Here is a 12826-nt window from a genome sequence, read left to right as displayed (position 1 = left end):
ATTTCATCCTTCCTGTACTTTAGGTTGAAAATCTGGTATGATCCTCTGGAGGTGTCAAATGACTCACTTTCAAGAAATTTGAGAGAAGATTACTCTCAACTTTTTACAGTAATGTCAAAAGTACTCATTTTGAAGAGATTCCGCAGAAGGGAGAAAATTCCAGGAAACCAGAGTTAGAATATCACAATTTTCTAAAGGTGAAAATTATAGGTCCTTAATTTGACTTTGACAAATTCTAGAACATATTTATCCTCAAATGGTCACAAAACATTATAAAACATACGTGCTATTCATTAGATTCTAACATGGATTTATTAAGAAAGAGATATAAAACATGGGTCTCTTTTCAATATCCCATCTGGTCACCAGCTAGTGGCAACTATTCATCATCGTAAACCAAACACAGATAGCCCATTCAATCTATCCAAATTTCAGCGAAATATTTGGGAAAAGTCTTCCAAATATTTCCTATGAGGCTGAAATGCAACATACCTATTAAGAAAATAAACACAGCTTATTCTCATTTAATACAGCCACTGTGAGTAGACCGTTACATGCTATCCAGATGGAGCCTGTGTGACCACATCATAGAAAACATTGGGGATACAGGAACTATACATAAAAAATACAATCCGTAGAGAGGGAACGCTTCTAATCCATTTATCAGAAGGGAGCAATGTCTTTCTATTTCTCCTTCTGGGGATGGTAGGATTGCAACCAAGGAAACCCATGTCATGTTGCTTGCCCTCAACTTGCTATCAGGAACAATTCATTCTGGAAAAAAAAATCGGTACTTTATGAATTACTCAACCAATATTTATTGAAAAGCATTTTTTAATCTAGTAATATACTAGGGGTTGTGGAGTATTCAAAAGAAGTGTAAAATATACGGTAGTTAAAAAAAGAATTTTGTGCGGCTGGGTGGCTCAGTTGGTTAAGCAACTGCCTTCAGCTCAGGTCATGATCCTGGCGTCCCCGTATCGAGTCCCACATTGGACTCCCTGCTCGGTGGGGAGTCTTCTTCTTCCTCTGATCCCTCCCCTCTCATTCTCTCTCTCTCTTTCAAATACATAAATAAAACCTTTAAAAAAAGAATTTGAAGTTGTGAATACATTTAAAGAACAATGCAAGCCTTTAGCAGTTAGGATTCTTTGAATTTTATGAAACAGAAAATGATTCTGGCCTAACCAAGAAAAATTTGTAGGAAGGATATGAGTGGTTTGATAGAATTAAAGTAAAAGCCAAAGAACCAAGATAATTCCAGTGATTTTGTTAGCAGCGTGCTCCTTCTAGAAAGTGTGAATTAAACCATTTTTACTTCTTGGGTCCCTGTGGTCTAGTGAGATACATGTGATTGCCTAGCTGAGATCACGGACTCACCTCTCGACCAGGAGGGAAATTCATTTCATTTGAGAAGCCACCAAGTTTTTAATCTAATGGGAAAAAGTTTTCCCCCAAAGGAAAACCAGTGTGCTATTACCAGAGAAAGAGTGAATGAGTTCTGAAGAAAGACAAACAGCATCGTATCAAACAATTTAGAGAAAGGTGGTATCAGTTGGGAAGTTTTATTGAAAGGGTGGGTTTGAAAAATTGACAGGACTTTGATAGCAAAGGAAGGAATGATTTTAGGACATGTCAAATGAAAGAATAATCAACAAAAACACTAGGAAAATTATAGCATATCTAAGGAATGTCAGGGAGATTATCCTGATAGTAGTACGGGATCTCTATTTTGGAATAGCTAAGAATTTAATTTGAAGGATCTTCAAAGCCATACTGGGAAGATAAACTTTACATTAATGGGTAATAGGGAATCATTTAAGCTCTTGGACAGGGAAGAGACACCATTAAGTTGGTGTGGTAAGCAGAATAATACCCTTATCCCCTGAAAATGTCCGTGTCCTAATCCCCAGAACCTGTGGCTATATTATCTTGAATGGCCAAAGGAACAGTGCATGTGATTACAGTTAGAGACCTTGAGGTGGGGAGAGGATACTGGATTAGCTCAGTGGGCCCAGTCTAATCACCTGAATTCTAAAAAGAGGGAATTCTTCCCATCTGTAGTTAGAGAGCTGTGATCTGAGAAGGACTTGACCCACAGTTGCTAGCGTTGAAAATTAAGCAAGGGGATCATGAGCCAACAAGTGCACGGGACCTACAGAAATTTGAAAAGGCAAGGATATTCATGCTCCCCCAGAGCGTCCAGAAAAGAATGTCGCACTGCCAATAACTTGATATTTACATGGTGCCAATATTTTGATGGTAGCTCGGTGAGGCTTATGTTAGACTTCTGAGCTACAGGACTATAAGACAATAAATTCTATTGTTTTAAGCTGCTAAACTTGTGGTCATTTGTGACAGCAGTAATAGAAATCTAATACAATTTGGGGAAGATTGAAATGAGATTATTTGAGAAGAATGATTGAGGGAAAGACTGGAAGTGGAGAGTCTCACTAATGTATTGCTGTAGTGACCTACCTAGATGTACACTGAAGAAAGCTAAGAGTAAGATTATGTCTGGGAGAAGAGAGAGCAGGAGGCAAATTTTAGACATATCACAGAGGGAGAATGCAAAGTGCCTCATGATGCATATGAAAAATGAGAGAAAGTCAGAATTCAGTTTGGGGGAAAAAGGAAATTAATCTGCTTGAAATATGTTGAACCTGAGACTGCAGCAGGGGATAGGTGTATAAATAGCATATTGGAGGTACTTAAGAGCACCTCAAAATTATGTGGACTGTTTTGCAGTTTACAGAACACTTTCACTTTTATTAACTCTTTCTTTCAATGCACTATCTAAGATGGAAGGTAGAGATTAATAATTATTACCTACAGGAGAATATAGTCTCCAGAAATGTGGTGGTTTGCTCTGAGTCACAAAGCAAGTAAAGTTACAGGACTTACACCCTTTGCCAGGTCTCCTGAGTCTCAGGCCAAATTTGTATCCACTTAGAGCTGCTTCCCCAGTGCAGAGCTTGGCCTTCTGGTCAGAGCTAAAGATATGATTGTGGGAACTCCCATCACAGAAACTATAGCTGAAGCCAGAGAAATATTTCAAGTTAAACACTTCAAAGGAGTGAGGGTAGAGGAAAAATGCCAAGGAAACCAATGAGTGACTCCAAGGAAATGTCTTCACCCAAGAAACTGGTAAAAGAAAAGGAGCCAGTGAGTGAGGGCAAAAGAAATGGTTAAATATTTTCATTCATTCATTTATTTGACAATTACCTCCTGAAGACTTAGTCTGTGTTTTACTATTCTAATCCTAAGAATAAGTGAAGAACAGACAGGTAATGCCTGGAATTTGTATTTTAATGGGAAAAGCAAGAAAAGAAATGGATATTAATAACAATAATATTAGCAAACACATATAGGGCTTACTTTTTGGTGTTAAGCCCTAAAATGTAATAACATTAAATCCTGATAACATCTCTATGAGGTATGTAACTAGTTTTGTAAGACTCCTCACGTGAAACTTAGGCACAGAGTAACTTGCACAAGGTCTCATGGGTAGTTTCAACATAAGGTAGTAATACACAATATACTCTGGTCTCAGGGCTGCTATAGCTAGGGTGGTCAGGGAGCCATCTCTGTGGTCACACATGAGCAGAGACATGGAGAGATGAAGAGAACGCACTCAGCCATATGAACTTGTGGAACCAAAGTGTTTTTGACCTGGACAGGAAGTACAAGGACTTTAATGTTCAAAAGACTGTAAGATCAGTGTGGCTGGAGCATGCTTCATGGACAGTGGCAAGAGAAGTCAGAGAGATAGGCAAGGATAGAAAATTTAGAGGGGATAGGCTTTGCATTCTGTTAACAACGCAATAAACCACTGGAGGGTAAGTGGAAGGTAAGTGATGGGGTGGTGATATTATTTGTATTTTTAAAGATCAGTTGATCCGTTCTGTGCAAGACAGATTAAAGAGTGGCAAGACCAACCTGAAAGATAAGGTAGATGGTAATTTTAATCACCCATTTAAATTACAACATGACTAAGACAAAGATGGTAGTAGCAGCAGTGATGAGAAGTGTTTGAACTTGGGCTGTTTTTAGAATTTACTTCCTATCAACAGGACTTGCTGATGGCAACTAAGTGAAGACAATGACATGAAAGTCAGGAGGCAAAAAAGCCAAGATTTACAACACTGTCTAGTACAAAAGGAACCTAGAAAAAAACCCGAGGAGGAGAGAAAATGCCACTGGCTTTGACTTCTGAATGTTGAGAGGGTTGAAAGAGTATTTTTAGTGGATGATGAAAATGGAGGTCAGACTGCCCTAGATTAAAGGAGTTGGTGGTGGCTGCTCAGAAAAAAACTTATCTAGAATCTTGACTGTGAAGAAGAATGGAAATGATAAGCATTCAACTGTTCAATGATCATATGGGGTTTTTAAAAAAATTTTTTTTATTTACTAGACCTTATGCTTTTCTTCATGGCCTTTTCTATGCTCATTAAAATCAATAGTAAAAGAAAATTGAGATCATAGAGGAAGTTAAAACTATGGGTTAAGATGAAAGTTGGGAATCACTGATGGATTTCATTTCTTCCAGTCATCTCTGGCACTCATACCACAGATAACTGAGAGTTGGCTCTCATCCCAAATTCCAGGAAAGGGACCAATGCATGTGAGTCATGTGCTTACATAAGATGAAGTTGAGATTACAATGGGTGAATCTGGTTGTGGGAATATAAATAAGACCCTTATCACCAGGTAGTGCTTCTTTCTAAAACATGGGTTGGGCTATGGAGCAGAAGGTTGAACTGAAGAACATGCACAGGAAATATACTGAGAATTTATCCTCCCCCCACACAAGAGCTCCTGATTTGTTGGTAGCGTCACATAATTGAAGAATCATAAGTAGGAGGTTTTAAATGAATGGCTACAAAACATAGCTGACTTCTCAGAGGTACCAATTTGCTCTCCTTAATGGAGCAAGACTGGGAAACCTAGGGAGGACTTGTAGTTGAAATAAAATGCCACCTTACGATGTTGTTTCTGCCTCCTTGATCTGTGCTTCAGAGTCTCTGACAGATCATATTCTCCATTGTACTAGTCCAGAGATTGGGACCCAATCTCTAGTAGCTTATATGTTTAATACATACTTGTTTTCTAGCCACTTGTCATACTGTGGTACTTAGTTCGACATGTATTATTAATAGAGTAATGTAAGTAGTGATTCTTCCTTGGGACCTATTTAGATTGTAAAACAGCCCCAAACCAAGACTATAACAGATACAGTGTCCACCTTTTTAGGCACATGCACACACATGGGCACATATGCAAAATATGATAGTTTTTATAGCAGTGTGCTGATAAAACTACAAACAAATACAACCAGAGTTGAATGACAAAGAAAAAATTTTAAAGGATCACAGAAATATTTTCTGATTCCAGGCCAATACTATCTAAAATGTGGGGCCTATATAACATGAAAGGGACTAACCTTGTAAATCCCAATCACAAGAAAAATAAGTGAATTTGGACTTTCACAAGGACTTTCAAAGTCCTTGACATTGAGAATATGAAAATTTAGCATATAATAAGAATATGTCTTTTTATAGATCATAATAAACCCTATTGCATTTTCCTTTCTCTTAAAAGATTTTATTTATTTGAGAGAGAGAGAGAACTTTGGGGGAGGAGCAGAGGGAGGAGCAGACTTCCCCTCACCCTGCTGAGTCAGGAGCTTGATGCAGGGAGCACAATCCCAGGACCCTGGGATCATGATCTGAGCTGAAGGCAGACGCTTAATGGACTGAGCCACCAGGTGCCCCATGACATTGCATTTTCTTGTCAGAATGAGTAACATTTGGTTTCAGGCTTGATTCTGTCATCAGGAAACAAATGCAATAGGCCCATGCCCCTTTATAACAGCCCTACATCGTTTACGGCAATAGTAAAAGGATTCCCTGGTGTTGGTTCAAAAATGGGGCCCTATACATGAAGAGCTATAAGAGACCAAAGGAATAGGCAGGCCACTCCAGGTAGGTGACAAGTTTAATAAACAAGGGAACTTATAGATGAGGCTTGTCTTGGGCAGCCCCATAATGAGTAGATCTCCACCCTCACCTGCCAGAATCTTAAAAGTTTATACAGATATTTTAACTGGGTTCAGTCACATACTTAGTCCGGATGGCCTCTACAACTTCTTATTCTTTCAAGGCTCATCCTTGTAAATGGTGGGCAGAACGTACATTCCAAAGACGGTGGAGGGGGTGAGGAGCCTCCAGTTGTCTGGTTCAGCTAAAAGGTCAACTGATGGTCAGTTCCTCTCGATGACCTCCTTTAATGTTCTACTAGAGGGTTTATGGATCATGTTCTAAATGCCACCCACCAAATTCAGTAGCAGGGGCTTGTGGAATTGGAAAGAAGTTACAGTATATAATGGGGGGGGTAAAAAGAAGAGGGATTTTATTATAATTTATTGTTACCTCTTTTTAAAGATGTACCCTTTCTTTGTATTCATAATTATTTGTTTTTATAATTATTGTTTTTCATTACAAAAAACATTGTTTTTAAACAATGTAACTAAAATAAAATGTGTTGTTCTAATTACAAAACATTTGTTTTTAGAAAATTTTCATAGTACAGTAAAATACAAGTAAAAATATGTTTAAAAGTTACCTTTTCCTCTACACCTTAAAATCACCACAGTAACATTTTAATTTATAGTTTTGTAACCTTTTATGTGTATGCGATTGTGAGTATATTTGTATGTACATCCACACGCAGAAGTGGAGTTATTCTGGGTGTACAATTTTGCATCTTGTTTTTACCACTTAATGGCACTTTAACATATCATTAATATTCAACAGAATTTTAATGACCGAATAATCGTAAAACAAAGTTATATCACTAGATGTGTAAGTTTTTTCCAATTTTCCAAAATTGCATACAAATTTTGATGAATATCCCATGATAAAACCATTGTGTCTCTCTAAGGCATTTCTTTAGAATAAATACTCTGAAGTTAAATTATTGGAATGAAGTTGAGAACTTATAAAATTTTCCTTTACTACAACCCTCGGCAATTATTTTTTTAAATTTTGGATAAAATAAAAGAAATTTCTTAATGTCAATAAAAAACTTTGGCAAATGGTTCAGTCATGAGTTAACCCATGAGATTTTCATCCCCTTTTTGCCATCATTCCTTCTCTCTAAACCATATGAGAAAAGTTACGGATATTGTGTTACTCTGCCTTCAATTATTTCAGTATTTATTTCCTAAGAATAAGGGTATTCTCTTGCATAACCATAGTCATGTTATCAAAATCAGGAAATTTAATATTGATATAATATTATCCAATATTCCTTCCCTATTAAAATTTCATCAATTGTCCTACTAATGTCTCCTATGGTTCTTTCTTTCTCTTTTTAGTTTTTTGGCCCAGAATTTAATCCAGGCTCACGTTCCATTTCGTTCTCAAGTCTCTTTAATGTCCTTAAATCTGGAACAGTTCTTCAGCTTTTCAATCTTGACATTTGTAAAGATTACAGTATAGCTATTTTCTAAAATGCCTTTCATCTTAGATTTCTCTGGCGTTGGTTTGTGATTAAATCCAAGTTGTGTATTTTTGGAAAGAATATGCTGGAAGTAGTAGTGTGTTTCTTGTAGTATATTAGGAACTGCATGATAGTAATTTATCTCAATGTTTGTGATGCTAACTTCTATCATTTAGGTAAGGTACTGTCTATCCATTATATTTCTTCACAGCTGTTACTGTTTTCCTCTTTATAATTAATAACTAGTTTATAGGGAGATATTTTTGGACTATGTTACTTACTGTTTCTCATCAAATCTCACCCACTTGTTTTGGCATCTACTGATGATTTTTCTAATCCATTATTTCTTTTACATTTGTTATCTGGCATTCCATAATAAATATTCTTTTTTAAAAAATGATTTTGTTTATTTATTTGACAGGCAGAGATCACAAGCAGGCAGAGAGGCAGACAGAGAGAGGGGCAAGCAGGCTCCCTGCTGAGCAGAGAGCCTGATGCGGTACTTGATCCCAGGACCCTGGGATCAGACCTGAGCTGAAGGCAGAGGCTTTAACACGCTGAGCCACCCAGGCTCCCCATTCATTCCATAATAAAGAAGAGCCTTTGCCTAAAGCATTATTTATTTATTCATTTTTAATCAGTATGAACATATGAATTCTTGTTCTATCACCGTTTTTTATAAATTAAACAGGAGTGACCTCTCATGCCAATTCAGTAAAGCGATAAGGGGACATGCTCATGATCTAGACTAACTGAGCTCCAGTTAAGGCTCTGGTACCCTGGGTGTCTTCCTTAACCTGTGAGCTTGGCCATGTTACCAAATCTCTCTGTGTCTCCATTTCTTCGTCTTTACAGTAATCCTACCTCATAAGGTTACTATAAGGATTGATGGAATTAATACATATAAAGTGTTAAGCATAATACTTGGAAGATACTGAAGGCCCCATAAGTGCCTTTTGTTAATACTATCTCAAAAAAGACTATTTCATCATCACTAGGCGCTACTTGGGAGTAACTTCCAATTTAAATAATTTCTTCAAACCACATCTACTTATTTCTAAATTACATCTGGGGTGAATTGTTTTTTCTCATCCATATAATTAAACCAGCTATGCTTCTGGACTTCGGGTTTCTGAGAAATTTTTGGCATGGCTTTCTTTATCTTTGTCAGAAGTCCTCCTGGGCAGGAGAAAGCAGAGAAATGCACAACTTTCCCCGATCATCCTGGGCCAGTGTAAGGTGGCATCACGGGAAACTGGTAGATGAACATTTCCTTTTAGTGAGACACTGGGTCTTCTTGGAGGCCCTACCGTTGCAGAACAGCATACTGACGTCTTTCAGAGACACACTGTCAGCAAGTATGAGGAGAAAAGACTCGGCACCTCCTCAGAGGCCTGGTTGTTCTGCTTTCAGAGGCTGGATTTCAGGAACGGGGAAGAGGAAGTACGGTGGTTTACGCAACCTTCTAGGAAACCCCACAAAAACAAGAACTGCAGTGATTAAAAATCAGGAATGTGAGCAAAGAGTTATTGATAAAGTTATTTGTTGAACCATTTCGAAGAGCATTAAGTTTCAATTAGTGGGGAATACACTGGTTAGGACATATGTTCATACTGTCCTCTTGAATATCTGTTTTGCACAATTCAGCAAGTTTAAGCGGCTAATTACACTTTGAAGAATCCCTTCTGAAGAGAAAAATCTCAGAATCATATAAAGAATCTGAACAAGGGGGACACCTGGGTGGCTCAGTGGGTTAAAGCCTCTGCCTTCGGCTCAGGTCACAATCTCAGGGTCCTGGGATCGAGCCCCACATGGGGCTCTCTGCTCCGCAGGGAGCCTGCTTCCTCCTCTCTCTCTCTGCCTGCCTCTCTGCCTAGTTGTGATTTCTCTCTGTCAAATAAATAAAATATTTAAATAAAAAAGAATCTGAACAAGGATGGTCATCATAATATTATTTATGACTGCAAAAAGTTGGGGACATTCTATACTTTCATACAATGAATCCATAAAATGCAAATGATGTTTATGAAAATACTCTAATGCCATTGGGAGAGGCTCACAATCTAATATTAAGCAAGAGAATGAAGATATAAAACTGTGTTGGGTGGTCCTCTGGGAAGCAACGTCTTGGGGACAGAATAATGTCTGTGAAAGACAAATGAGAGGGGCTGGGGACCTGGGGACAGACTTCAGATGGCAGCGTGGGTCTGGTACCTCTCCTGAGAGGGAAGAAGGACTGGGTGAGAAAACACTCAGCCTGTGGTTCCACACTGAGAAAGTCTCAGCCAGGCCAACAAGGGGCTCTGGCCCTAAGACTGTGGGCAGAGGAGTCTCTCGTTGAGCTGAAAGGGCAGGCCCTCACACCCATTACTATGCCCGGCCATGGCCACACCTGCCTGCCTTTCCAACACCGTGGCAGATGCCAGAGTCTTCTGTCTGTCTGCTAGCTTCATGCCTTCCAGCAGATCAGGACGCTAGTTTTTGAAGGAAGATCAGATTGGTTATCTCCACACTGCTATAAACACTATTCGGTGTCATCTCATTCTTGAGAAAGAAAGAAAAAGAGAAAGGAAGAGTGGTGAAGGGAGAGAAAGAGAGAAGGGAAATAAGTAAAAATCAGGTTGTTATTGATTATCTCTGGACTGTGGGAAGATATATTTTGTAAAAAGTAATTTACATATTTTACAAATTTCTACAATAGGCTTATATTACTATTATCCTAAGAAAATTTTTCAAGAAAGAATTCACATGGAAATTAGTGTGAAAGGGATAAAACATCCCTGTGGCACAGAGATTTCCAGCTAACTTTACTACTCTAAGAGCAGTGTAGAATCCTTCTATGAATTAGCAAAGAAATCCCAGTTTTCAATAAATTTTTCCCTGTGAACTCATGAGAACTTTCAGCACCATTTTAAAAAATATTGTCAACATTTATTACAATCCAGTGGTATGTCCTGTTTCTGTTCTACCTCTCTCAACGAGGGAAAGGAAAACAACCTACAACATTTATAATCTCACACTTGCCTACAAAATCACTTTGGAAAAGGTTGACTGTATGATCAGAGCCTAGACAGGGAGAAGGTAGATGTGGGGCCTCGGACTGGTGAAGTGGGCAGATGAGTCAGGACCTTACAGTCCTAGTAAAGATTCCATACTGTCCCGAGAGCAATAGAGCACCCCCACCAATGTCCTCCCTCGCCCAGCACCTTTTAAGGAAGCCGCTGCTCAAAAGCTATGAAGACTTTGATTGTTAGTCTTTTTCTTCTCTTCTCTGGCTCCCAGACTTGCTCCAGATGAAGGGGTTTAGGTTGCTGGTTCAGACAACCAGCAAGACCCTCATCTGCGCCCATCTCCAGAAAAGAAAATTTATTTAAGAAGAAAAAAGAAAGTGGGGTATCAGTGGGCAACGAAGCTTTTCAAAGTTTCAAATAATAGAATATATGACACATACTTTTTAAAATCCCTTTTCCCAAGTATGTTTGACTTTACACTTGAGGTTTGTAATTGAGTCTAGTCTTTCAGATTATCTTTTTTCCTATGCCTGTACTTTTCTCAATGCCTGTAACTCATTAGCTGACAAGGAGCTTAATTGGTATGGGATCATCTCAGTATCTGAGTGCAGATGAATGGTCTAAACTATAGGTGTCGATTTTTTCAAATTATGTATTCACATCTATAAAATTAATACAATGACAAATTTTAACAGCATACATTTTAGTCATTGCAAATAATTTTTCGTTCCTACCCTTTAAAATCAGTATAATTCTCTCTCCAAACTTCTGGGATTGCGGTGAGAATTACATGGATGATGTGTCTAAGGGATATTTAGTACGTGTGTGTGATCTTCCCTTCTACCTAAACAAGGACTGTTCTCAGGGGAAGCCGGGGCTGACCAGAAAGAGCTGACCCATTAGACCCATTTTTCATTTTCCTCGGTCTGTAACACTACAGTTGGCATTTGAGGCTATAATCAGAGGATATGCAAGGAAGCTGAACAAAAATCCCAGTGAATGCGATGGTATCTTGGATGCCATTTCTCAACAAAATGGCCTTCTCCAAAGATGATCTTAGTAGTCATAAATCCACAATAACTTGTCACATTTTGTCCAGGTGGAGCCGAACTGAAAAAAAGAAAAAAAAGATAAGAATTCTAGCAAAATAAACTGCCCTAGGCTATCATTCCTGTGACTCATTTGAACGGAAATGCGAAATTATCTGAAGGCATAAGAAAATTTTTTTATATTAAGTGATCTGAATTAAATGAGTGAAATGCCAAGAGATGAGTCAATTCTTTTCTCCAAAGCACTAGAATTTCTGCTGATGATTCATTTAGAATCATATTCCCTTAATTATTCCACCTTCTCCTTCACCTTGCATTTAGTCCTCAGTTCTACCTCTAAATCACACAAATTCTCAAAATTGTAAAGCTCGAATGCTAGTATCTACATTTTTTAAAAAATTAAAGTTGGTGATTTGCCTTTGATGGAAGGTATCTCAGTCTTTCAATAAACAGTCGATTTTGTAATACTTTCTTTTTATAAACAGGTGCTATGATACATCAGAAGGATCCACTTATAAGATAGTTCTGAGTAACTGATAATCCAAGAAACCCCCCAACTGTATCATGCATTACACAATAGAAGTATTTACAAACAAATGAGAGTTGAAATACACAGTGTTTTGTTTTATCCATGTAAGATGTACAAGGGGTAAATAATTTCCTTTCCAGATGGTGGTTTGTATTGGTAGTGACATCTGTGTCGAAATAATCACACAGCTTGCACGCTATTCATGCCCGGACTTTTTCCATCCAAGAGGGATGACTAAGGGTAACCATGCCAGCTCATAGGGCCAAGAATTCCAGGATAGTCTTCTTGCCTGCCCAGGCCCAACCTGTCAAAGGTTCAGGGATAGAAATCCTTTCTGGTCATCCTCATAACCACTTACAACTGGGAAAAATTAGTTAAACAGAGTAGTCTCTCTTTTTAAATTTTTTTTTATTTTTTATTAACATATAATGTATTATTAACCCCAGGGGTACAGGTCTGTGAATTGCCAGGTTTACACACTTCACAGCAACAAAGTAGTCTCTTAAACTGGATATTACTTAGTTCAAACAGATGACCAGTGACAACAGGCAATGACAAAAACCGTATTTTCTCCAAAATTAGAGATAATTTCTTGCTATTCTTTAACTCTGTGCATATCGACCCTGGGTGTACATTACTACTGAATTTAAGACCTGAAACCATAAAAATCCTAGAGAAGATCACAGGTAGTAACTTCTTTGACATCAGCCAAAGCATCTTTTTTCTAGATATGT

The sequence above is a fragment of the Meles meles genome, chromosome 2 (assembly GCF_922984935.1).
Source record: "Meles meles chromosome 2, mMelMel3.1 paternal haplotype, whole genome shotgun sequence".
In the NCBI taxonomy this organism is placed as follows: domain Eukaryota; kingdom Metazoa; phylum Chordata; class Mammalia; order Carnivora; family Mustelidae; genus Meles; species Meles meles.
The sequence above is the reverse complement of the archived record's forward strand: the minus strand, read 5'-3'. Positions refer to the sequence as shown.